The 24,305-nt window shown below is 45.2% G+C and overlaps 1 protein-coding gene across 3 annotated transcripts in view; it reads right to left on the reverse strand.

The window, feature by feature from the left end:
• The window catches only part of IL34 (interleukin 34), a 57,095-nt gene that overhangs the window by 16,464 nt on the left and 16,326 nt on the right, over positions 1 to 24,305 (reverse strand). The window contains exon 2 of one of the 3 annotated variants that reach the window (XM_082676657.1): positions 17,235 to 17,459. The exons of 1 other annotated variant lie outside the window; for it this stretch is intronic. The gene's annotated coding sequence lies outside the window, so the exon portion shown is untranslated. Of the gene's footprint in view, positions 1 to 17,234; positions 18,377 to 24,305 lie in introns of those variants that run through there. One more of the 3 variants, XM_082676658.1, reaches the window with a different exon arrangement.

A 24,305-nucleotide genomic window follows, 5' to 3' on the forward strand; every position in this document is an offset into this window, starting at 1 on the left:
GCAACCCAAGGGGAGAGCACTCACCAGAAACCAACCATGCTGGTGCCCTCATCTTGGAGTTCAGCCCCCAGAACTGTGAGAAAATAAATTTCTGTTGTTTAAGCCTCCCAGTCTATGGTATATATTCAAGACCCATTTATTCTCTAGTTCTGCCCACATGGAGACACCCTCCTTGAAAAGGCATTGAATCCTTCCATTCACTTTAACACCTTGGGCTGAAAACACGTGTTCCAAGGTTTCAACTATGAGATCCACATTCTTAAAGCACTAATTCTTTTTTTTTTTTCTGGTTTTATTGAGGTATAATTGACAAATAAAAGTGTAAGGTATTTAAAGTGTACAACGTGATGATTTGGTATACATATACATTGTGAAAGGATTCCCCCATCCATCACCTCACATATTTATTTACCTTTGAAAGCACTAATTCTTAAACCTCATCTAGATTTCTCCTCTTGGATGGGGGGAGATGACCCAAACACAACGAAGAACAGCTTAGGACTGTGAGCTCTGCTCGCCCAGAAGACCTTGCAGCTCCCCTGACCACCCGGCTGGAGCCAGGATTAGGGCCCTGAGACGAGGGGCACCTGCTGGGCTGCCACCACAAGCCCCAACTCCTGTCCTCTTCACTAGGCTGGCTGTCACCTCTAGTTTCCCTGGAGTCTGGGGACTCCAAACGGTCTCTGCTCACACTTCGTATCATGCCTGCTGCCTCAGCACTGCTGATCCACACCAAGGGGGAACAGCACACAGAACTGCTTTTCAACACACCAACGTTCCACACAAAAGTTATTTTATAAGCCTGCAGGTTCTTTTTCATCAGAGGACATTCCCAAGGCCATGACTTCCCCTGGCTCTCCACTGCCCTTGCCAGCAGACTGGACATGCGTGGCCGCAGTGCTGAGTCAGGCACACCCCCCTGGCTCCACTCCGGCGCACTCTCCTGGAGAACTGAGGACGGTGCCCTGGCCTCATCAGCTGGATCTGTCCCAAAGCCAGTCCTAGAGTGACAAGAGCCACACCTTCAGGTCTGTTCCACTGACCAGCCTCACAGGACCGAGCTGGGCCCACGGACCTTGGTCTGGATTGTGTTGGCTGGTCATTCTTGCCTAGGTTCACAGGCCAACCGCCACTGTCCTCCTTTCCTGCTCATCACTGCACCAGCATCTCACTCCTACCTGCTGCCGTCACACGCCTGGCAACCTCTTGTTCCGGGGCCAGCCAAGAACTGAGACCCCATCAGGCCCCTAGTTCCCAGCAGGCCCCATTAAACTACTGCTGCCTAGCCGTGTTCTCGAGGCTTCAGAGCCCGGGAGAGTGCGGAGAGCATAGCAAACCGCGGCGCCCCAGCCCCGGAACGGGCTCCAGGGAGGCGCGGGAACCTCGCCGCACCCCACCCCCCAACACAGGCGACCTCTTCGCCCGCCTGTCCCGCGGACCCGGGCGCACCTCCGGCCACCGGGACCCAGGACGGCGACGCGGGGCTCAGCTGGTGGCGGGCGCTGGGGTGGGCGGGGACCCGGGCTCCAGTCCAGAGGCCGCGCGGACCGCCGGGCCCACCTCCGTCCCCGCCGCCTGGAAAGCTGTGGTATATTATTATGGCAACCTGAGTAGGCTAAGACATAGCATCTATCGGTACTTCCTTTTTTTATTTTTTATTTATTTATTTTTATTTTTTTATTTTTTTGCGGTACGCGGGCCTCTCACTGCTATGGCCTCTCCCGTTGCGGAGCACAGGCTCCGGACGTGCAGGCTCAGCGGCCATGGCTCACGGGCCCAGCCGCTCCGTGGCATGTGGGATCTTCCCGGACCTGGGCACAAACCCGTGTCCCTTGCATCGGCAGGCGGACTCTCAACCACTGCGCCACCAGGGAAGCCCTGCACCTTGCTTTTTAAAAACTATTTTAAAATAAAACATAGAGGTAACAGAAAACAAATGTATAGTTTAATGAATTATTATAAGATAAACAAACTTTATATCTACCATGAAATCAAGGAATGGAACCCAGTCAGCCAGCCTAAAAGGTCCTCCATGAGCCCCATCTCAACTATAGCTCGCCAAAAAAGTAACCAGCATCCTAATTATTACAGCAATCACTTTGTTGGCTTTCTTTCTGGTTTTATCAACCAAGTGTGCCTCCCTAGACAGTATAGTTTAGTTTTCAGCCTTGCCCATTTTTAAAATTTCATATCTTTTAAGCCTCTTTTAATCTACAATCTACAGGATTTCTCCTCCATCCCATCCTTTTACACTTCATCTGTTAAAGAACCCAGGATATGTGTCCCAGAGAGTGCTCCCAGTCTGCACTCACTGTGCAATTCAACACATTCCTCTGTTCTCTGCTTTTGCACACTGGGGGTTGGATCAGACTCAAGCATAAATCCTTTGTCACGACTACACATGGTGCTGGGTTCTCCCAACAGGAGGTAATGTCTGGTTTTCACTCTTTTCTGATGTTGATAGCTATCAATGCTTAATGCCTAGACCCATTAATTCATCAAGGGTTGCTAAGTGTGATATTCTCACTCACATGGCTATCTGATCAAGCCTTTTCCCATGAGGTAAGCAGAGTCAGTAGCAGGCCAGCAGCTTTGCCAAGATATCTGATATGAATGACATAGTGTACTTTCCTCCCACGTCTGACCTATGAAATCAGGAAGTCTCCAGGCCTGTGTGATTTGTTTTCAAATGCCTGCTTCTCAGAAAAAGATTGGCTGGCATCAAGACATGTGCTGCCTTTACCCTTGTAATCCAAAGCTACCTGAATGATTTTATCAACCAAGACTCACTCCTGGGTCCACAGACCAAATGCCTGTAGCAGGCAGTACACTTCTGACAGGTGATGCATGTATGTGATCAGTGTTAGCATATCTGGGAGGCTTGGCACCTACACCAGATCCCTAGGGCATCTCCCAAGCTGGAGTATTGACTTAGGTGAAGCAGAACAAAAAAACCTGGACTTTCCTCGTGGCGCAGTGGTTAAGAATCCACCTGGGGCTTCCCTGGTGGCACAGTGGTTGAGAGTCCACCTGCAGATGCAGGGGACACGGGTTCGTGCCCCGGTCTGGGAAGATCCCACATGCCACGGAGTGGCTAGGCCCGTGAGCCATGGCCGCTGAGCCTGCGCGTCCGGAGCCTGTGCTCTGCAACAGGAGAGGCCACAATAGTGAGAGGCCCGCTTACCGCAAAAAAAAAAAAAAAAAAAAGAATCCACCTGCCACACCATTGTAAAGCAATTATACTCCAATAAAGATGTTTTAAAAAAAAAGAATCCTCCTGCCAATGCAGGGGACATGGGTTCGATCCTTGGTCGGGGAAGATCCCACATGGAGCAACTAAGCCCATGCGCCACAACTACTGAGCCTGCACTCTAAAGCCCGCAAGCCACAAATAGAGCCCGTGTACCTAGAACCCATGTTTCACAACAAGAGAAACCACCGCAATGAGAAGCCCGTGCACCAAAACGAAGAGTAGCCCCCGCTTACCGCAACTAGAGAAAGCCTGCACGCAACAATGAAGACCCAACACAGCAAAAATAATTAATTAATTAATTTTTAAAAAGAAAAACATAAAAGCCTGCCCAGTGCTGCAGACGACAGAAGCACTGAAACAGGAAGATAAGATACTCAATGTTTCCTTAGAACCAGGCATCTAGCACAGAGCTATCTGGGCCATATCCACATGTTTGAGGTATATTTCTCTATAGTCACTCACCTTTTTACTGAAATTTATTTGTAAAGAAAACTTCATAACACTTACATTGAGAGGAAAACAATTCTAACTTGCCAAAATGAGAAAGTAACATCAAGGAAAGCAAAATAATGTAAATTCAAGTGAGAAAGCATTGCCTGCTGAACTAGGGATCTGCTCTCTCTTTTTGGAAAAGGGAGACTAGCAAGGGTTAGAGAGGTGTTTGAAATATATTAGCACCAGACTGAGTCTTTCTCCTAGAGCAGTCATTCTCAGCTGGGAGGTGGATTTTGTCCCCCAGGTGACATTTGGCAATGCCTAGAGATATCTTTGGTTGTCAGAACTGGGGGTGGTGGTGCTACTGGCATCTAGTGGGTGGAGGTCAGGATGCTGTAAACATTCTACCCTGCACAGGGCAGCCGCCCCACAGCAAAGAATTTTTTAGCCCCCAAATGTCAGCAGTGCTGAGGCTGAGAAACCCTTTCCTAGAGAAGTAAGAAGGATTGAAAAAGAACTGAAAAGAAATTTCCTCACTTTGGGATTCAATGTTATTTAATGCAGGATCCAAGTACCAGTACCATGTTACGCCATCCAACATTAACTAATGGCACACAATCCACACTTAGAGAAAGCTGTTTAAATGATGAGATGTCTTGGAACGAAAGCACCAGTGCTAAAAGAACAATGTTATCAGAGAGCTCATCTCGGAGAAGTCCACAGATCCAGCGGCAGTACTAGTTCATGCTGTGCTGCACGCTGTTCTTACAGCCAACATTTATTAAGCACCTACTATGTGCAGCCACTGTGCTGGGAACTGGTAAGGTGTGATTCCAGTAAGAGGTATACAGGCCAGTGGGGGAGGCAAGGAGGTAAATAAATGAGTAGAAAACAGTATCATGGGAGTGTGTGCAGCTAAAGGGAAGATGAGAAAATACCCACTGGGGATGGTGGCAGGGGGTTGCCAGGGAAGGTGATGATTCCAGTTCTTAGCACTCTCAAGGAGCTCCCTCTAGTTAGAAGCAGAGCTAATTCAAAAGCAATGCATGGCTTCTGGCTTCTGGCTTCTGGCAGAGTGCATGAATCCAAACACTTCTAACACTAATTGTAGTATGGATTAAGATGTGTAAATATACTCTAAAATAATTTTAAAGAAAAAAAAAGCAGTACGGTTGGAATATCCATTGCATTGCTGTTTACACTTGAAGAAAGAAAACTGGAAACAACTTAAATGCCAAACCACAGGAAAGCAGTTACCATAATCTGAGAACTAATTGCTGTTTATTGAGTCCTGACCGTGTGCCAATGGGTATATATCCAGTGTAGCACAATGATTGTACCTTTTTCTCCTTGTAGCGACTGTGAGAATTAATCCTCCCATTCCCGGGGAAACGTCAGACCCAGAGAAGACATGGAAAGGGAGTCTTTTCAACCAATGCTGCAGAAACTACTGGAAATCCTTACTTAAAAAAAATTAAACATAACCCTTACCTCACACCATGCATAAAAATAACTTGAAATGGATCATAGACATAATTGCAAAACCTAAAACTATAACAATTCTAGGAGAAAATACTTGTGGCTTTGAGTTGGGCAAAATTTTCTTATATTTGACACCAAAAGCACAAACCATAAAAAAAAAAAAAGGTGCTGGGGGGAGAAACAATAGGAATAAGTTAGAATAATACTGTTATCAGAGTATTTGTTTTTATAGTTATCATCTATCTTTGGCAAGTGATATGAATCTCCCATTTATGGTAGTGATATAATGTTTCCTTTTTGAATAAATGTGACTAGGTTTCCAAAATGTGAATGACCCTAAGGAAAAAATGTGCAGGTAAGATATGTACAGACTCTGAAGCTAGAACCCTTGAGTTCAAATTCTGGCTCCACCTTGCCTTGGGAGAGGTCAGCATCCTCTTCTTGCCTCAGGTTCCTCATCTGTAAAATGGCCTTGATACAAAATTCTGACCTCAAAGCGTTATGGGAGTATTTACCGAGTTTCTATATATGGAAAACTTAGAACATGGGATGGTATGCAGTAGCTCAGTATTTACTATTTTTATTATTCACTATTATAAATTGCAGTAAAGATGGGTTTTGGAAAACTTAAGCTTTCTTTTTTAAATTTTTTCAAAGCATAGGCTTTTATTAAGTGGTAATTTTACAGTTTTAACTTTAAAGGCAACTTATCCACCCCCACTCCCCACATATATTCCAAGACCAGTGAACTTCTCTCTTTTATTTTTGAATGATTTCCTTTATTGCTGTTGCTTGTGTACCATCAATAGAGATCTGTGAGCAAAACACTTGACTGTGAAAGAAAGAAACAAACAAACAGTGTGGAACAAGTCACATGGGAGCCCTGAACACTCTGAACAGCTCCTGCTTCAAGAAAGTTGCTGATGTCCTTCTGAAGGACTCCAACCTCTGACCTCCAACTTCTGACCTCCAACAAGCAAGGAGACTCAAGAGTAGAACAGAGTGTGGAGGGTCCATACTTTTGCTCTTCTCAGAAAAAAGGGACTCCGGCAGACCTTTCTGCCTGAAAGCTTCCTTGGAGCAACACGATAAAAAACAAAACAAAACAAAAAGGAGGGAAGCAGAAGTCAGTAGCTGGAGGGACTTCAGCTCGACAGCTCTGTGGATGGAAACCTCTGCAGAGTTATCCTCTCTATGCATCAAAGAAAATAACTACCACCAAGAAAGTAACCAAGTTCACGAGGATACGAAGCAACCGGAACTCTTTTTTTTTTTTTTTTGCAACCGGAACTCTTACACATCGCTCTTGGGAGGATACGATCATTTTGGAAGACTGTTTGGCGATTCTAATAAAGTGACATATACACCTGCCCTATGAAGCAGCAATCCTACTCCTAGTATTAACCTAGAAAAATCAAGATCTATGTCCACAAAAAGAACAAACAAGAATGTGCATTGCTACTATATTCATGCTATGAATAATATGCAGTTCCAAAAGCTGAAAACAATCCAAATGTTCATCAATAGAAGAATGGATATACAAACCGTGGTATAATCACACAGCAGAAGACTACTCAGCAAGAAAAAGGAGCAAACTGGTGATCCACGCAACAACATGGATGAATCTCAAAAACATTCTGAGCAAAAGAGGCCAGACGTGAAAGAGCACATGCTACATAATTCCATTTACTCGAATGCAAGGACAGGCAAAAAACTAATCTACAGTTACAGAAATCAGAACAGTGATTGTCTAGGGTGGGTGGTAGTGGTATGAACTGACTAGAAAGGGGCATGAGCAAATCCATAGTGATGGAAATATCCTGGTTGTTGACTGGGGTGGTGGTCACCTGGGTATACACAATTGTCAAAAGCCATCTGTACTGGGATGAATAGTGTCCCCCCAAAATTCATGTCCACTGGAATCTTAGAATGTGACCTTATTTGGAAATAGGGGCTTTGCAGATTTAATTCGTTAAATTAGAGTGAGGTCATACCAGATTACGGAAGGCCCTAATCCAATGATTGGCATCCTTATAAGAGAAAATAGAGACACACAGGGAGAATACAACGTGACGATCAAGACAGAGATCAGAATGACATGTCCACAAGCCAAGGAATTGTGAGCAACCACAAGAAGCCAGGAAGAGGCAATGAAAAGTCAAAGAAATCATGGCCCTGCTGACACCTTCATTCTGGATTTCTAGCCTCCAGGCCTGTGAGAGAACACACTTCTGTTCTTTTAAGCCACCAAATTTGTGGTACTTTGTTACGGTAGCCCTAGGAAACTAACAAACCATCAAACAGAATGTTTAAGGTCTGTGCCTTTTATTTTAAGTAATTATACTACAATTTTAAAAATTGCAAATAGCTCATTGGAAACAGCAAGCTGGTGATGAGGCCTCCTTTGGCTCCTGCTTCACCAAATTAGACAAAACACCTGAAGGAGAGCCAGGCAATGCTGTTCAGAATCCACATTTAGTGGGAGAACCAGGGCACTGCCCAGGGAGCCCCTCCCTCCCAATGGCTCCCTTCACACTCAACCAACCTCCGCATCTGTTCCCTCTGCCCACAGCAAAATGCCTCTTTTACCCTCTCAGACACAAATACTATGGGGACTACAGGCAGCACTACCTAAGAAAGCCAACTTGCAGATGCCCCATTCAAAAATGAACCAACACACTTCTGAGGGAGGTCCAAGCCTTAGAATTAAAGGCTGCAGAAAAGCCTGATTAGGGGCCAAGAGCCTTAACTCAGCTCTTCAGTAACTCACAAATTTATTATCTGAAATATCAACCTTAAGGAATCTTCCATTCCTTTGCTTTCTGCAGCCCAGACACTTACAAAAGGGGAATTTTTATTTCATTATTTTGCTTCATCTTAGAAGCCCCTGACCCTGAGAACTTGCCAGTCACTTGCCTAAGCACACCGGCAGATATCTGCATGAGGATTGGCATCAGCAAAGGTCAGGAAAGTCACTGAATGCAAAGACCACCTGGCCCAATCCACACTGGATGCTCTAATCTCCATTCCGGATCCCCCACATTTATGGCCAAGGAACTTGCCAGGCATGAACTCACCGAATCCTCACAACAAGGCTAGAGGTAGGACCATTATTATCTTTCATTTTCAATGAGGGCACTGAGGACCAGAGAGGTGATATAACTTGTCTGAGGTCACAAAGCAGTACACAGAGGAGGGATTTGAGCCCAGACAAATTGGCCTGGAAGTCTTAACCACTGGCTGCACTGCCAAGTGGATGCCTCTTCTTTGGATTGGGCACTGGATTCCCCAGTGACTGAGAACCCAGAGGTTTGTTACATATCCAGACTCCTTCAACTTTTTTCCCTTCTTGAGAAACAATAGAGCAGTGAGTCCCAAAGCCTACTGGGACATCCTCCAAAACATTATATAAACAAAAACTGAGTGTAACAGGATTAAGGTTGTTTAATTTTGTTTTTTGGGTTTTGGAATGTTTTGTTTTGTTTTGAGATGAAAGTTAACCAAAGGACAACAGAGCGAAACTGAAAAAAAAGGCTAAGATCAGAAACATGCATTTTTTCCCAACTGGATGGAAAACCCCAGTTGTCGGGGGTTTTTTTGTTTTTTCTTTTGGCTGCACCACATGGCTTGTGGGATCCTAGTTTCCTGGCCAGGGATTGAACCCAGACCCACGGCAGTGAAAGCAAAGAGTCCTAAACACTGGACCACCGGGGATTCCCAAAACCCCAGTTTCTGTTGTCCATTACACCAGGAAGGAGTTTGGAGTTGGGTTTGCTAAAAAAGAATCAAACCAATGGTTCCTCACTTTAGGAAAGGACACTTCAGCCCATATGTACTGACTCTGTACATGTCCCTAGACCCTCTCCAGAGGAGTCCACAGTAGCTGTTGGCTCAGTCAAAGAACCGTCTCCAGTAGGGTGGCACAGCACATTAAAAAACCAAAGGGAGGGAATTCCCTGGCGGTCCAGTGGTTAGGACTTGGTACTTTCACTTCGGTGGCCCAGGTTCAATCCCTAGTCAGGGAAGTAATATCCTGCAAGCCATGCGGCGTGGCCAAAAAAAGAAAGAAAGAAAAGACCAAGGGGAATTTACTGCAGGAATACAGGGATGGTTCAATATTAAAAAACTTCCTTTTTTTTGGCTGTACTGCACGGCTCACAGGATCTTAGTTCCCTGTCCAGGGACTGAACCCAGGCCACGGCCGTGAAAGCCCAGAATCTTAACCACTAGTCCACCAGGGAACTGCCAGAAACTTCTTAATATAGTATAACATAATGATAGATCCCAGGAAATCCATAAATGTTGAATAAGCATTTGACAAAATTTGACCAAAAAAACACACTTTGCTGATAAAAAATCCCAAAGTAGGAATCAATGGATAATTCCTTAATAAGATAAAATATATAAATCTCAGTCAAAAGCCAGCATTTTGCTTAACTAGAAAACACCAGACGCATTCCCACTAAAGTCAGATATAACACACATGTGCACACTATCACTGTACAGAAGGTACTAGCCAGTGCAGTTAGATAAGCTAAAGAAATGAGAGATAAAATAATTGGATGAGGGAATATAACGTACAGCACGGTGACTATAGTTAACAATACTAGGGCTTCCCTGGTGGCACAGTGGTTGAGAGTCTGCCTGCCGATGGAGGGGACACGGGTTCGTGCCCCGGTTCGGGAAGATCCCACATGCCGCAGAGCGGCTGGGCCCGTGAGCCATGGTTGCTGAGCCTGCGCGTCCGGAGGCTGTGCTCCACAACGGGAGAGGCCACAACAGTGAGAGGCCCGCGTACCGAAAAAAAAAAAAAAAAAAGAAAGAAATTAAAACAATACTGTATTGTATATTTGAAAGTTACTAAAGGAGAAAATCTTAAAAGTTCTCATTATACGAAAAAAATTATAACTACTTGTGGTGACGAATGTTAACCAAACTTATTGTGGTAATCATTTCACATATATACATATATGGAATCATCATTTTGTACACCCAAAACTAATACAATGTATATGTCAATTATATCTCAATTAAAAAAACAAAGATAAAGAACTGCATAGGAGGAATTGGAATTGGAAACATTTCTATTTATAGATGAAATGATTATAAGCCTAGAACAGCTAAAAGAATCAATTAAGAAACTACTACAAACAATAGCCAGTTAGAAAAGACTCCATAAAAAACATAAAATATCTAGGAATAAACCTATCAAAAAATGTGCAAGATCCATACCAAAGCACTGCAAACAATACTAAAGGACACAGAAGATTTAAACAAATGGAAAGACATACCATGTTCCTGGATAGGAACATCCAACATCATCAATATGTCCATTCTCTGAAGTTAATGTATAAATTTGAAGCAATCCCAATACATTTCACGAAAGAGAATATTTAAATAGCCAACAAATACATATTTTAAAGTGCTTAACCTCATTAGTCATTACAGAAGTGAAAATTAAAACCACAATTAATTACCACTACACACACACCAGAGTAAGTAAAATCCAAATGACCAACAAAACCAATTGTTGCAGGAACTAGGAATAACTGGAATTCTCAGATACCACTGGAAGGAGGGTAAGTGGTTACATATCTATTTGGAACACAGTTTGGCAGTATTTTCTGTAGTTGAACATATGCATATCCCATGTATAAGTTCTCTCGTAAGTAAATATCCAGCAGAAATGTATATATAGGGGCACCAAAAGCCATGTGTTACAATGTTCATGGCAGCATTATTCATGATAGCCAAAAACTGGGAACAACTTAATTGTCCATCAGCAGGAGGACAGACTTAGAAAACCTCACAAATACAATGTTGAGCAAAAGAAGCCAAATACAAAAGAATCCATTTATGTAAAGTTTTAAAAAAACATCAAAACTAATCTATGACATAAGAAATGAGGACGATAATTACCTTTTGGAAGAGGGCGATGTAGTAATAACAGCCTGGGGACCGGAGGGGGGCTTCTCCATGCTGGTACTCCTCCAGTTCCAGATCTGGGTAATAGTTCAGTTTACTATATGATAATTTATCAAGCCATATACTTACAAGTTGTTCCCTTTCCTGTATGTGTGTTATACTTCAGTTTTTATTAAAGCAATTCCAGTAAAAACACCAACACGTGTGTGTGTAATTACATACCAGATTACAAAGTTCAAATAGAAAAACAAATAAGCAAGAGTAGCCTGAAAGAGATCTAAAAATAAGGGGCAGCCCTTCAATACACCAAAAGATATTTTTAAATATTGTAAACCGTAGCAAGCAAAACCATGAGCATGAATGAACATGAGTAAACAGAGAAACCAATGGAAACGAGGAGCAAGTTCTGAAACAGATCCACATATGTATGAGAAAAAAAGCTTATGATAAACAGCTTACGATAAAAGTAGCTTTTCAATTCAGCAGAGAAAAGATAGCCATCTGAAAAAAAAAAAGTTGGATCTATACCTTACAGCATACCTCAGGATAAATTCCAAATGGATCAAAATTTGGATGTAAAATAATAGAAGAAAATAAATAACATGTTATCTTGAAGTGGGGCAGACCTTTGTACCTATGATTCAACATTCAGAAGCCGTAAAAGAAATGACTGATAAATTTGACAGCAAAAAATAAAAACGCATGCAAACAAAACCAACCAACCATCAACAAAATAAAAGAGAAACACTAAATTAGACACGACTTTTATCAAAGGCAAAAGGCCAACCTTCCCTAATAGATAATCAGTTCCTAGAAATAAAGAAAAAGGCAACCATACAATTTTTTTTAAGATTTTTTTTTTGATGTGGACCATTTCCAAAGTCTTTATTGAATTTGTTACAATATTGCCTCTGTTTTATGTTTTGGTTCTTTGGCCTCCAGGCATGTGGGATCTTACCTCCCCAACCAGGCATAGAACCCACACCCCCTGCATTGGAAGGTGAAGTCTTAACCACTGGACTGCCAGGGAAGTCCCTACAATCCAATTTTTAAAATAAGCAGAATACTAATAGTAAGAGAGTCATAGAAAAAGAAATAGAAATGGCCCGTAAACACATATTCTAAGTTTAAAACTTTCATTACAAATTTAAATGAAGATTCAATTGAGTCACTGTTTTTCACCTACCAGATTGGTAAAAATCTAATGATATGACAATTGAACGAGCTGACAAAGAGGTGAGAAAACAGTAACTTCTCATCCAAAGCTGGTGGAGGTGCACATTGGTACTAACTTAAGGAGGGCAAGTTGGCAATATCTCTTGAAATTACAAATACAGATACCTAGCAATCTCATTTCTGGGAATTTATCCTGCACATATAATAAGCACTGGTAAAATGCCACCTATACAAGCAATGTCTGTGATAACAGAATGGAAACAACTGTTATCACACAATAGAATTGTGTAATATATTCAGTGAAACAAGCAAGGCACAGAACAGCACCATGTATTCTAGTTTGTAACTTGTGTCGGCAGAGGTGACAAAGCATTAAATATATGTGATATATGCTATTATATATAGTTAATATATGTTATATAAAATACATATTTGTATATGCTTGTATTTGTATAAAGAGATGCTGTATTAGAATAATTCACACTAAAGTGTGAGAGAGTGGCAGCTCAGAACCTCTTAGAGATGGTGCATCATTAAAAGAAGATGCTTGTTAACCCAAGTAAATGTGTAATTTGATGGACTTTTTGTCAGGATGATAAAGTGAATTGGAAAAATGCATATACTGCAAGTTCAGAGATTTTGGGGGTCATGAGGGTAACAATATATCAGGAGATTCCACAGCTTTGTCAAGGATCAGCTTTAATTAGGTTAAATCCAATAAACTAAAAACAGTTACCTGTGGGGGACTTCCCTGGTGGTCCAGTGGGTAAGATTCTGCGCTCCCTATGCAGGGGGCCTGTGTTCGATCCCTGGTCGGGGACCTAGATCCTGCATGTGTGCTGCAACTAAGAAGTCCGCATGCTACAACAAAAGATCCCTCATGGCGCAATGAAGAGCCCGTGTGCCGCAACTAAGACCCGGCACAGCCAAAATAAATAAATTTAATTAATTAAAAAAAACAAAAACAGTTAACCTGCGGAGGAAGGTACTGGGTGGTTATGGAACAAGAGTTAAAGAAAAACTTTGACTATAGTCCTTTATTATATGATGTTTAAACCATGTGAACATATTATCTAATCAAAACAAGAAACTGTAAAAGAAGAGCTGCAGTTCATGAGCTCCTAAGCCTTGATCAAGACCCACAAAATCTATCCCAGCTCATGTTCCAAGAGCCTCTGTCATTTATCAACAGGTAATCTTAAATATTTATGAGGAGTTTTATTACCCTGTAACAGCTGACTTTGCCAGAAACATCTTATGTCAATAATGCTATGCAAGACATTGTGAGATAGAAAGATCTTGGGCAACTCACTTAACCTCCCTTAAACTTCAGTTTTCTCTTTGGCAAAGCAAGATAAAGATAAAAGAACATCCCAGAATTGCTGTGGAGTGCAATGTGAGCGCTTCCAGAACCGAAGAGCAGCACCGAACAAGTTCTGTATACAACAGCTGCTCTACAGCCAAGCCTCTGCTAGAATAAATGTTACTTGACTGAGGGTGCTTCTCAAAGGTCAGCATGCTTAAAAGTCACCTGGAGAGGCTGTTAGCACACAGGCTTTTAGGGCCGACCCTCAGAGATGTGATTCAGTAGGTCTGGAGCTCAGGAACTGACATTTCTAACAAGCTTGGGTGATACTGATGCAGCTGGTTTAAGGACTACATTTGAGTGGTCTTGTCCAGAGCAGGGCTCCTCAAACTGTGATGTGTATTGTATATGAATGGCTTGGGAATCTTGTTAAAATACGATTCATAAGGTCTGGGGTGGGACCCAGGACTCTGAATTTCTAACAAGCTCCTAGGTGTTGTAGATGCTCCTGGTCTGCAGACTACACTTTGAGGACCAAGGCTCTGGAATATCCAGCTCCATTTGTTTAGATGAGGAAGCTGTGCCAGGCAAAAAGTAAATGACTTGCCCAAGGCCACTTGGACGGTAAGGTGAAACACCGTCCAGGTGAAACCCCGTCCAGGGAGGCTGCCACTCCTCAGGAGTGCCTTCCCTGCCGTACCCAGACCTATATCACAAACCTGCCTGAGCCAGCAAGTGATGCCAGCCCTTAAGAAAATGGTGTGGAAATTTACTAAATCATAAACAGTCCTCTGTGCTTCTGAGAAATCAGTCACTTACCGGGGAGCTTAGCTCAAATCACCAGTCTGTTCTTTACAAAAATGCACTTTTGGCCAAATTATTTCTTTAGCTGAGTCACTTTCCCCTCCAGTGACTCGCAGCTTTGACAGGCACTGCTGTTGAAACCTGAGGAAGACACTGGCACTTCTCAACGTATCTGACTGTGGGGAAAAGAGGGTGAGGAGAAGCAGAAATGGGGGTGGGGAAGCTGATCCTTGGGAAAGCTGAGGAATTTCCTGATATATGGCTCCCTCATGCCCTCAAAACCCTACAGAATTGCACTGTATGCATTCTTCCAACTCACTTTACCACCCTGGTAAAAAGTCCATCGAATTACAGATTTATTGGGGTTAACAAGCAACTTCTTTTCAGGATGCATTGTCTGTGAGCTGCCAATCTTTCACACTTTAGTGTGAACTACTCTAATACAGGAGGAAGTGGGTGGAATTCTGGACATAAAGTCTCTGGAGCAATTCATGCAGAGGGGGTCTTACCTGAGATGAAGCTTCATCTGGGAGCACAGCTGCTGGTAAACCACAGCTGCGACATTGGCTCTGCACCACATTCACCAGCAGGCCTCACCCCATACCCCTGATGCCTTCTGGCTGTTGGATAGTTCCTGGGCCTGGCCCTGCCACTAACTTGTTGCATGATTGAGTAAATCACACAGTTTTAGGGATTTTCAGAGCTGGAAGTTTCTAAACCTAGAAGCTCACTTTCTAATCCATAAAACACATGGTCTCTAATGGCCTAAGCTTGGTTTCCCCAGAAGCAGAGCCTGGGACAGGGTTTGCTTTTATATGAGTTATTGAGGGAGAGCTTGCCAGAGAAAACTTTCAGGTGAAGGAGTGAGGGGAGAGGATAGGGAAGGGCAGGTCTTAGGGGTGCTAAAGCATTCTTAAATAACACCAGAGGACTTCCCTGGTGGCGCAGTGGTTAAGAATCCGCCTGCCAATGCAGGGGACACAGGTTCAAGCCCTGGTCGTGGAAGATCTCACATGCCGCGGAGCAACTAAGCCTGTGTGCCACAACTAGTGAGCCTGTGCTCTAGAGCCCGTGCACCACAACTACTGAGCCCGTGCGCCACAACTATTGAAGCCCGCACGCCTAGAGCCCATGTTCCGCAACAAGAGAAGCCACCACAATGAGAAGCCTGCGCACCACAACGAAGAGTAGCCCCCGCTCATCACAACTACAGAAGGCCTGCGCACAGCAACGAAGACCCAACGCAACCAAAAATAAATAAATTTATTAAAAATAAATAACTAAATAAATAACACCAGAGTCCTCCCACCCTGGGGCAAGGCGGCTGGGTTTTCATACCCCTGACTAGTCAGTGGCCTCCCCCGCCCCAGGGTGTGTGACCCCACCAAGTAACTCTGGCAAGGTGACTTAGAGAATGACATGGTGTCTGCAGTTCGTGACAGCCCGGAAATAGGTACAACAGTGGCTAAAGGGGATCTGGTGGGCACAAATACTTCCTTCCAGTTCTGAGAGTCCCTCAAATATGTTTCCAAACAAGAGGCCCCCCAAATCACAAAAGACAGAAGGTGAGAAAAGAATACAAGCATTTTTTTCATTTTCAGAAGAATCCTGGAATCTGCACTTAGAATAAGTCCTCACTGCTCCCCGTGACTTCCCACACACACTGCAAGGTGACCCCTCCCTCAACTCCACCCACTGTCCAAGCAGACACTGACCTCCAGCTACACATCAAACCGACTCCTCCTTAAGGACTATGTCTGTTATCTCTGTCTAGAACGTCCCACCCCAGATTTCTGCCCAGCTGCCTCTTTCTTGTCAACTCAAACATCACCTGCGTAGAGAGGCTTCTCTGACCTGCCCAGGTCATTCCCTGTCACACTCCCTGCGGCACTTCTGCATTTATCTTGGCCGTGTTCACTTGTATGTTATCTTGTAAGAAGGGCCTCCAGAGCCTTGTTCTGACCTCATCACTGTGTCCCCAGAGCCTATGCACACAGAAGACAATAACATCTGATGAACAATATCTGAGTGAATGAGTAGGACATTTGGGCCAGATGCTGAAATGCCAAAAGAGAAGGAGAACTAGGTCAGCTAAACCCTCAGCCCAAGAAGCTGGAGGAAAAACCCCACCCAAGGCCAGGATGGGGAAGGACAGAATACACCAAGAGTTTCTTTGGCTACTTGATTCCCTTCTCCTCTCCCAGCTCCCTCTCTCAACTACCCTTCAACGTAGGACCAGAGTTAGCATCAACCCTGGGGAGATTCTTCACCTTTTAGAAAGGCACAAACGCCTCAAAACGACCAAGGGCATCTGGATTCCAATTCTAGCTCTAGCTCTGAGCCTCTCCTTCCCCGCTGGTACCTGAGTGGGGCACAAGGATCATGCCAGCCTGGCAGGGTTGCTGAGAGCACCAGCCCATGGCACAGTGGCGCCGCAAACGCACATCACTGCACGCTTAAACCAGGGCAGGGTGCATTCCTGCCCCTGGCTGCTTCTGTGGCTCCTCCAGCTCCAGAAGAGTCTCCACCGCAGCTGCACCGGCTCTGGGCACCTGAGATGCCCCACATGTTACCCAGCATTTCCCACATGCCAGGCACTGTGCCAGGCGCTTGCTCATCTGCCCGGTGACACCGAATTATCATCGGTACCCACACCTCTTGGTATCATTATCTCCATTTTACAAGTGAGGAGACTAAGGCTGAGAGATTCAGCCATTGGTGGAAAGACACGGCTAGTGAGTGGGGGACATCGGCTTCGAACACAGTCCATCGGCCACTTTTATCTGGTTTATTTAAGTGGTTTGGCACCATGGGTTCACTGAAGAGAGCAGTCCTGGAAGGAAGGATCATTACCTTCATTGCACACAGAAGGGAACTGCCGGCGCGCGTGTGGCCTGGTGGGCGGTCTCCGCTGCACTCAGGAACCCTTCGTGGGGCGCGCAGACTGGCCGCAGCTTGCGGCGTCCTGGATCAGTGCGTGTGCTCTGGCTGCCCAGCCACCACCAGCTCCGTTTCGCAGATGCAGAGAACGAGCTCCAGGAGATGCAAGGGCTGAGCGTTGAGACCCTGCAAGAGAGCCTGAGAGCAGGGACCGCCTCACCCCACGAGCACACAGGCTGTGGGGAGCTGCCGCTGGGTCCCAGGTTGGCCCCAGGCTCAGCTGGGGCGGCTCACCTGAGGCGGCAGACGCAGGCAGCTGTATCTGGCGGTACGTGCTGTCCCCGCCCTTGCCCTCTGTCCCCTCCCTCCTTCTCCCCGGATGACTGGGCACTAAACCCAGTTTACGTGGAGGACAGTCCCCGGGAAGCTCTGGAGGAACCTGGATTCCCACGTCCTATACTAATCTCACATGCAGTACCAAGAACGAAGGGTTAGTTTCACATTTGAAAATCAAGCATTGTGAATTCCCCATGTTAGCAAACTAAAAAAGAAAAACCTATAATCACCTCAGCAGATGTAGTAGATTTTGTCCCTTTGACAAAATCCAACATCCACTCTCAAGGAAACTCTCGGCAAATTATGAATAGAAGGGAATTTCCTCAACCAGAAAGAGGGCATCTATGAGAAACTTACACGGTGAACGACTGGATGTTCTCCCCCTAAAATTGGGAACAAGATGAGCTAATAAACGAGCTCAGCAAGGTTGCAGGACACAAGATCACCATAAAAAAATCTACCGAATTTCTTGGGCTTTCCTGGTGGCACCGTGGTTAAGAATCCGCCTGCCAATGTAGCGGACGCGGGTTCGAGCCCTGGTCCGGGAAGATCACACATGCCGCGGAGCAAATAAGCCGGTGCGCCACAACTACTGAGTCTGCGCTCTAGGGCCCGCACGTCACAAGTACTGAGTCTGCGCTCTAGAGCCCACGAGCCACGACTACGGAAGCCCGGAAGCCCGCGCACCGCAACAGGAGAAGCCACCGCAATGGAAGCCGGTGCACTGCAATGAAGAGTAGCCCCGGCTCCCCGCAACTAGAGAAAGCCCGCGTGCAGCAACGAAGACCCAACGCAGCCAAAAATAAATAAATAAATAAATGTTCTTTAAAAAAAACAGTTCTGGAAATAGGGATAATGGTTACATAACATTGTAAATGTGCTTAACATCACTGAATTGTACACTTAAAAATGTTTAAAATGGTATGTTATGTATATTTTACCACAGTAAAAAAAAGTAAAAGTAGCTAAAAGAATATTGCATGTAAGTGGACATGTGCATTTGAGGGGAAAGAGGAGGGTTCTCTGCTTTTCTCAGCCTAAGGGATGTCTGGAACAGTCCTCCTCCCATAGGACCGACAGCCTTCCCCTCTCACAGGACAAGTCTCTCATGATCCTTTGCTCCATGGAGCCAGGATCACCAGGGGGTCAGGCTCTCACACCTGCAGCCCACCCCTTCCGCCCCACGATGACTGACCGGCCTCAATCCCTTTGCTCCTGCTGTTCCCTGAGCAGAATGCCCTTCCCCCTTCCCCTGCCAGCCTAATTCGCCCTCCTTCCCACCTCCCCTCCCCCACACCCATACCCTCCCAGACCCTCTCACATGCTGCCCCTGACCCACATAAGGTAGCCAGTCCCCTGATTGCTCCAGCTGCCCCCTCTCCAAGGGGGCTGTCCCTCTGTACTCCCCCCCATGCCCCCTCCCCACCCTCTTCCTTTGACCTGATCACAGTGTCCTGAACATCTATTCACTGTCTCAGCTCTGGCTGGGAGGTCCTCAGAGTCTCAGACTTCTCCTAATTCTCTCTGTCTCCTGACTTTTCAATTCTGGTTTAGGGACAGCATAGCCAATCAACTGCCAGGACTCGGGCTGCGCCAGTCCCTTCTTTACCAATTCAGGAATGTCCCTAGTGGAGAACAATGGAGAAAATAGAAATCTCGGTGAACAGAGCAGCTTTGTTTCTCATTTTTTGGCTCACAGAGGACGGACTGTGAGGACTTGGGCAGGCTGAGCACGGTGCCGAGAAGCCTGGGTTTGGCTTCTCCTTACTGATTTGGGACCTAGTAGAGCAAATCGGTTGCTTCTCTAGGCCTCACTTTACCCACCTGAAAAATGGAGCTTGAGAAACTCCTCTTCAAGCTGGGTTGAGAGGGAGGAGTGGTGGAGGGGAAATGGGGCTGTTTGCAGAGGTCCCCGCTGTGGGGAGCGTCTTGGTCACACAAGGCCCAACTTCCCACAAATGTTTGGCTTCACACTTGTTGAGTTTGGGTTCAAGCCCTGCTCTAACAAGGCTGCTGGCAGGGACACAGGCCCTGGCACACAGGCTCTGTTCTGGCTCATCATCAAACTTGCTCTGTTACACCTTCCAAGAGCAATGAGGCCTGTGTTTTATAACAGCTACTGCAATTGTGATTAAACATGCATCAGTAGTTTCGCATCCATCCCCACCCCCATCCCCACCGGAACATAAGCCCCACTGAATTCCTAGCTTAGTGCCTATCATGAGGCGAATTCAATCACCGTGTTAACTAATTAATGCAGGGAGGCCCGCAGTGGAGGCCTGGTCTGTCTTTTCTAACACCCATATATCGCAGCTAAAGGGGAATCAGACGCAGTCCCCTGTCCCCAAGCCACTTGGAATGGGGAGGTCTGGGGCCAGGGGAGAGTCGCCAGCCTCCACTCTCATCACACACACCAGTCTGACCCAGGACCCTCCCTGGTTCCACCACGACCCCTACTCTTGCCCATGCCACCTGTATGAGAACGTGAAACTTGTTAAATGAGTCAAAGTTAAAGTCTGTTCTACATGCATTTGTGACCCGAGCCTCTCCCGTGTGCCAGGGGTTGGCACACAAGACAAAAAGCTACAAGCCTAGCCTGGAGCAGCTGACACTGGTGGGGAGGCCTGGTCACAGAGCAGGTGGGCGAGAGAGAGGGAGGCACAGAGAGGACGGGAGGCTGGGAAGGGGCGGGCCTTCAAAACCTTCCTAACACATGATGAGAAGCCACTCAAGGTCCCTCACAAGGGGACCCAGCCTGAGTAAGGAGGGTTCCTCAAGAACTTCCGGAAATGTCTGTTACCAGAGTTGGTGGCCCACAGACTGGGAGTCGGGTCCATCTCGCAACAGGGAGCACAGTGGTGGGCAGCCTCGGGTTCTACCAGCAACCCCCCATTCTCCCCCTACCCTCCCCCCCACCTTTCCCACAGTGGGCCTCAAACCCAAACACAGGCGTGTTCCTAGGAAGAGACAAGGAGAAATCCAGCCTTCAGAGGGAGCATGGCCCTTGATTTCAGATTGCTAGCACCCAAAACTGTAGGAGATAAAATGTCAGGTGCACGTAATGTGCCCCAACTTTACCTCACGTGTCCGGCTTTACGTCAGTTGCCAACACCTGTCCTTCCACACCTTTCTCCTTGCTCACACCAACACATGAGCACATATATACATAGGGAGGAGGTATGCTTGTTTGTATGAATAAAATGGAATCGCCAGATCCATATAACTTGCTTTCTCCCCTACTTCACAGTGGGCATAGCTGCAAGTCAGTATTCTAATTTTTTTATCCTGTGGAAACAAACACACAATCAGTTATCCTACTCTATAAACAGGATCAGAGCAGAGAGGCTGAAGGTTGACTATTGTAGATATTTTCATTTGCACCAAAATCTCTTTTTTTCCTTCTTCTCTTCCTTCACCTGCAGCCCTGATGGGAAGCCTTCACCACCTTCTTCATGCTCATGTATCTATACAGAAATACACCGAATACAAGTGTGGGGTTTGGGGTCGTTTGGCTTTATTTGGAGTTTCTTTGCAAAAAGGGGATCATAATAGTACCTGTCTCTATTCCTTACTTTTCTCACTCAATAGTAAATTCTTCAGGAAAATCCCTCCAAATCTTTTTTTTTTTTGCTTTTTTTTTTTTTTGGCTGTGCCACTGTGTCTTTCAGGATCTTAGTTCCCCCACCTGGGCCCCTGGCAGTGAAAACATTGAGCCCTAACCACTGCATCACCAGGGAATTCCCCCTCCAAACCTTTTAATGGCTGCATAATATTCCCTGACTGAGGGATTTTTACTTTGTTTCCAGTTCTGGTGGTGGTGGTGGTGTGGTGTTTGTTTGTTTGACAGTAAACATCCAGGGACATTTATCTTCTTTTTTTTTTTTTTTTTCTTTGCAGCAAAGAGAGGGTTTATTTGCAAGGCAGCCCAGAGAGGATTCAGAACAAACCTCAAGTCCACGAAGGCAAGGGGCTTGGGGGTATTGATGGGATAACAAATATCAAAGCAGGGCAGTTTGAGGCACAGGAGAGTGTGGGGAAAGGTGATTGGGGAAAGGTGATTGGAGAAAGGTGCATGGTTCTGCACAGACCTAAGCTCTGCATGTTCAAGAAGTCACTGAGGGTACATTGCACATGCCAAGCTGGAGGGCGGGTGATCCTAGCCAGTCCTTAACCGACTCAGTTTGATCTAGACGCAGCTGACTCCAAGTTCCTAGAAAACAACTCGGGCAAACATCTTATTGTTTAGGCTACACGCCCCTTGGAGGACCTGCAAATCTTAAAAAAACCCTTGATTAGTGAAGGCAGGTGAAATGGATTTAACCATGGTTTCAGGGTCTTTACAGAGGTAAGTTAAAATGAGGTGGTAAGGGTGAGCCCTAACCCAGTATGACTAATATCCTTCTGAAAAGGAGAAATTGGACACAGAGGCAGATGCAGAGGAAAGACTTTATGAAGAGAAATGGGAAAAAGAAGAACAACTACAAGCCAAGGAGAGAAGCCTGGAACAGATCCAGCCCTTAGAAGATGCCAACCCTGCCAACACCTTGATTTTTTTCTTTTTGCTGTTTTTTAATTTTTATTGGAGTGTAGTTGACTTACAATATTGTGTTAGTTTCAGATGTACAGAGAAGTGAATCAGTTATACATATATATATCCATTATTTTTCAGATTCTTTTCCCATATAGGTCATTACAGAATATTGAGTAGAGTTCCCTGTGCTATACGGTAGGTCCGTATTAGTTATCTATTTTATATATACTAGTGTGTATATGTTAATCCCAATCTCCTAATTTATCACATCCCCCCCACATTTCCCCTTTGGTAACCATAAGTTTGATTCTCTTGCTTTCTTTCTTGATCTTGCTGCTGACTCCCTCATGGTGGCTGGCTTCCTCATGCATTTCTAATTTGGACTGTTCATGTTTGACAGGCATCCTGTGGGCAGCCTGAGCAGGCTGGGTTGAAGGTTTTGCTTTTGCTTCTTCCAGGTGTTCCAAGGAGTACCAGGTAGGAGTAGTTTTTTGGGTTTTTTTTTGTTTTTTGTGTGTGTTTTTTAAATTGTGGTAAAATATACATAACATAGAATTTACTATCTCAGCCATTTTTAAGTATAGAGTTCAGGAGTGCTAAATATTTTCATCTTGTTGTACAGTCAATCTCCAGGACTCTTCATGTTGCAAAACAGAAACTCTATTCATTAAACAACTCCCTATATCCCCCTCCCCTCAGGTCCTGGCAACCATTCTACTTTCTTTCTCTATGAATTTTCCAGCCAGGAGTAGCTTTTATGATCACTTCCTGGCCTAGAGACTCTAGGATCACATGAGCAGTGTAAATTTGATCCCAAATCCAAAAGAGGGCAGAAGTGTGATTATACATTTCTCAGAGGAGGTCTTCCCCTTCTCAAACCAGACCCAGGCCAGGTTAGAAAATCTTCCTTCTCTGCTTCTTCCAGAGGTTGAATTTTTTCTGGCCTAACTGCACTTAAAAGAAGCTTAAACCCTTAAGGGTCCCAGCTGTATGTGGGGGCCTCATTTCTACCTCCCTGCTTCATGTGGGCTCAAAACTTTGGCTCTAGTCCCTGTGGCTATTCAGATCTACTTCCCTGGATATCCAGACCAGGGAAGGGCACTCAGGGAAGGCAAAGCAGTCTCACTCCTTCCCAACTTCCTTTACTGTCTTGCCCAGGGCTATCCTTATTCCCATGCAGCTCAGCTATGCATAAAAAAAATGTGCTGATTGTTTTATATCCTAAGTTTCTGGATGTTTTTGTAGAGTTTCCCCAAAAAACTATCAAATCTTCCATTCTGTTGAAAAGGAACCTCACTTACATTTCTTTTTCTTTGTACTGGTTTTTAGCCATAAACTTCCATGGAATTTTGCCTTATTTTTCCAATGAAATTAGAGCTCTGGTGTTCACCCGGCACAGCCCCCAGTGGACACACAGGAGGTGCTCAGTGAAAACTAGTAGAATGATGGAAAAAGAGCGAGAGCTCCCAGTCACGGCTGGGGACGGCCATGGAGGTGGTGCTGCCTCTGCTTCAGGGATGTTTGCGGCCCATAAAATCTGGGTTGACAATGTAGGCAGTGTCCATGGGAAGCTGGGGCTACCTGAGCTTGAATAAAAGGACTAAAGGAACAATGATGATCGTCATCATCATCATCATAATAGCTAATGTTAATCACTTTATGTCATTTAATCCCTCCCCACCACACACACACATCAATACCAGAATTAGAATTCTAATTCTAGCCCTCATATTTTATTTATTTATTTTTAATTTTTATTTTTTTGGCCGTGCCACGTGGCTTGCAGGATCTTAGTTCCCTGACCCGTCCCCTCAGCAGTGAAAGCACGGAGTCCTAACCACTGGACCACCAGGGAATTCCCTCACCCTCATTTTAAAGATGAGGAAAGCAAAGCTCAGAAAGGTCTACAAGTTGCCAAAATTCACACAGCTAGCAAATGGGACAGCAAGCATTAAATCTAAATATGCCTGACCCCAAAGCCCTTGCTGATAACTCTACATTATCAGCAGTCTGAGGGCAGACTGAAGGCAAAAGGAGACCACATTCCCCCACCCAACAGCTTTATGCAGCTGGAAGAGCCTGACTGTGAGGCCAAGGAAGGCCCAGCATATGGGATGGAGCCCAAAAGAATCTGGAGCTGGAGGGGTAACCTGAGCACCCTGCAACTTCAGAGTCAG

Source organism: Grampus griseus (assembly GCF_964374135.1).
Source record: "Grampus griseus genome assembly, chromosome: 19".
Taxonomy (NCBI): domain Eukaryota; kingdom Metazoa; phylum Chordata; class Mammalia; order Artiodactyla; family Delphinidae; genus Grampus; species Grampus griseus.